Here is a 3,901-nt window from a genome sequence, read left to right on the forward strand (position 1 = left end):
TCTAAACACCAGAAATGTCTCCAAAGGTGGAACCATGTTGCAGGACCATTTTTACATTCACAAATACACTACTTTCTGATAAGACACACCTTATTAATAATGTATTAATGCTTCATAAATTATTTACTAAATCGTTATAGATCAATTATAGATCAATTATAAGGTATCATTAAGAACAACTTCCGAGTTGCCAGGTTGTTGAAAATCCCTCTCCTGTATGATGCTTTGTCTCCTTAATTCATCAGTAGGACTCCTCCAATGGACTGGTGGTGGACTTAGCTTGTGAAAAAAGGGCTGCAGGACATCTGGACCAAATATTTGAATTATTATTTACAAATGCAGACTGGATGGATTCCTGTATAACAACTCTATATTAGCCCAATAATTTAATAACATTATGTTAACATGAAGACAACTGAAAGTGGGAAAGCAGTGAGCCTTTTTGATGACTCTATTAACATGTGCAACTGCAGAATTGATATTTATTTGTTCCTCTTGCTTCATGACTCAAACAGATTAGATAGCAGAAATGTAGAGAGAACAGCTGTCTGTTTATTAAGAAAGACTTGGTTACATCAGTGTTTCAATGAATTCATTTTGTAATCCATTATACTTGTGGGTCTCAGGTCTGCAGTTAAATGTTAGTAAGTTATTAATAAAGTGTAATGGATCTTATCAACTTTCCCCAACCTGGCAACCTGAAAGGTGTTTTTATTTAAATTAATGGCTGTAAATAATAAATTATTTATTAACCATTAATAAAGTCACTAATTAAAACTTTTAAACCCCTCAAAGGGTGACTTATCAGAAAGTGGTGCCAACATTTCAAAGCTCACTTATCAGTCCTTATAAAGATGCATTGTGTTTCTCTTTTTTTTTTAAAGACACAGGGACATTTTGCAAAAAGCACATGATCAGAATATGTTTAGCAATTTGTAACAATCAGCAGGAGTAAGAGATAAAGCAGTTGAAGGTGGCTGCCAGTGACAGTCTTTTTTCTCATGTGCAGTGCATGCATACAGGGAGTCCTAGTCTACAACTTCTGAAAACACTCTTTTTCATCACCTAATGTAGCCTACATGGTGAATGAAGTTTTAATCTAGATATCATTGTTGTTTTTGGACATTTATCTCCTCTGCCAGCAATGTTTAATAGATTACACAAAAACATGCCCTGTAACCTGTTGTGGGAAAGTTAGATAGTAAAAGAAAAGACAGTTCGCTTGTCTACATGTGTAGTCCATTGCAACAAAGCCATTAAGGCTGGCCTATCCCGGCATCTGAAACATCTGTGTTACAGTGGTGTGTACTGGCATTCTTGTGGCCACAGCGGGAAAACTCTTTGGATAGGCTCATGTTTTGTTTTGTTTTTGCTTTGCTTGTTAGTCCAAAATTCATGAGAAACTGTCAGATATGAAAAGGCTGTGAGCAGTCATTTTCTTAAATCACGGAAACAGCTTGTCCTGCATGTCTCACAGGGTAACACAACTATGCTATAACTATGTCTTGCTATGCTATCGTTATTTAATCGTCATGTTCGGTAGCTGGATTACAGATTGAAAACTCACAGAGATAAAACCCACTAACACTGAAAGAACAAGCTCTCAGATTCTTATTTATGTAAGGTGCACAGACCAGTTTCAGTATATACTGTATATTTTTGCCTCACGTCTTGACTGGAACAATTATAGGCAAAATGCTTTTTTTTTTTCTACCAAGAGCATTCTCACTTTGAAAAATAATGAATAACACGTTCAGAAATTGCGACTGGAAAGCACAATACTGTTTATTAGAACATTTTAATTTAATTTAGAAGTTTTATGAATCGCAAAACACAAAATGTAAAACTGGTCCACAGTCTTAATTATTAAACTGAAGAGGGCCATGGCTTGGTTTAATAAATAATCTGGATTGCAATAAAAGTCTACCTATTTTCACCTTGGACAGTCACACGAGCTTGGCAGTCCATGAATTATTCTGCTCATCCCTAACCGAGAGCCATCCAAATTGGGGTGGGCAGCAGGATTTGATTAGCTCTCCTCTAGTACTGCAGTGATAGACTCAGGATCCAGAGAGTGATTCAGTCTCAGTAAATGCAGAGTCACACCCTCGTTGAAAAGCCAAATAACAAATAAATCAAAATGAATTGTGCGCTGGTATGTCTTTGGAATAAAACAGGTAATTACTTGGTGGGGTGTAATGTTGCTCACAGCAGCAAGAAACCAGAGCCGATGAGATGCTGTTATTTGTGGGGTCTTCAGTATCCCTGCTCATATTTATGGCTACCTATCTCCAGTTAGGGTGGTGATACAGTGCAGGCTGAGGGAACCAGGTTAACAGGGCACCTAATGAAAGTATCAGCTGCAGGATTTTAAACAGTATTAGTTTTGGTAACGGTGCTCAGAATAAGGGAGGTTTTTGAGGTTCTTCAATAAATCACATTTAAAACACGGGTCAAACATTTAGATGTTTACAAGCTGGAACAGGTCTCACAACGTGTTCCTTAGGATTAATACATCAAAAGGAGCTACTCATCATATTGTAATGTTTTGTTATGAATTTAGGCTTTCATTATACATGTTACTGTGAGTGAAGCCTGAATAAAAGTATATACTGTTTTGCATCTTTCTTTAACACATCCTACATCAGTATACTAATGTACATATCTCTTCTCTGTACTATCTTTAGGGGTGTGTTCACACATACCAGGCTTGTATGGAAGGGTGAAAGTGAGACATAAAAACCCCTAAAATCCAATAAATCGCTTTGTAAACAAAGCTGGCAGCGATGGCAACACTTAGGCAAACAGCAGATGAAAGTATCCATCTGTGATTGCACCTTACTGTAATCACAGATGGATCAGAAATGTGACGCTCGTTACATAACCCAAACATCAACAAGAAATTAATGAGATGCAACCATAATGAAATGTTAGGAAAGTCGACTGGTGGTACAGTGTGTCTATCTCACACACGAGCAGAGTGGATCCATTGGGAAGTGGTGGTAGAGGTTACATTAGGAGCCAGGCTGGGACAGGCGGTTTTAGCCCCGGGACCGAGCAGCAGTGTTCTGGGCAACGGGCCATGGATCTGTCTGGCCCACTCTCATGCCTGGCAACACTGCAGCTCTCCACAGATGTAAATGTAACTGCAGGTGGCCGCCACGGCATTAAGCATTGTTTAACAGTGCACCAACCTCTCCGGTCTCATAGATGTGGACTTTTATTAGTGATGATGTGTGGGTTTGCCAGTTTGTACACTTCTTTCTGCCACAGCGCTTTTTCTAATGTTTGTTGTTTTAGTATGAACAATTGACATTTTGTTTTTATTATTATCTGTTTTTTGTGCATACATATTGAAATTCTTACTTTACAATGAATGCATAGTGCGACATTAAAGATGTTTGGATCTGACAGTAAATAACACTAAAGGCCACTTTACATTGCCAATCGTGAGATGAAAGTGGGGAAATCTTTGTCGGTGTTGCACCATTTTGCGACGGCATTAATGATGCAGAGGAACATTCTCTGTTATCATTTCACCTGCAAGACTCAGTGAAGCTTGCAAGCACAGTACAGCAGAAGTAGGCAGACACACACAAACACACACCATGGCAGACCATAGACTCAGACTATCAACTGCAACAAGTCTTCTTCTACTTGCCTTGTATCACAGACAATGTATTCTGCCACCTAATGGTGAGAGCAATAAATGTGTAACTCTGAAACCAAGAATTAAATATTGAATTATAATAATAATAAACTTGATTTATAGAGCACTTATCAAAACAAAGTGATTCAGAGAGACACAGAGAGAAAGATGACATAAAATACCACAGTGAATGATAAAATACATGAGGGGCAAAATAAAATAAGGAAAACATTAAAAACATTAAAACAATCA

The sequence above is a fragment of the Micropterus dolomieu genome, linkage group LG08 (assembly GCF_021292245.1).
Source record: "Micropterus dolomieu isolate WLL.071019.BEF.003 ecotype Adirondacks linkage group LG08, ASM2129224v1, whole genome shotgun sequence".
Classification (NCBI taxonomy): domain Eukaryota; kingdom Metazoa; phylum Chordata; class Actinopteri; order Centrarchiformes; family Centrarchidae; genus Micropterus; species Micropterus dolomieu.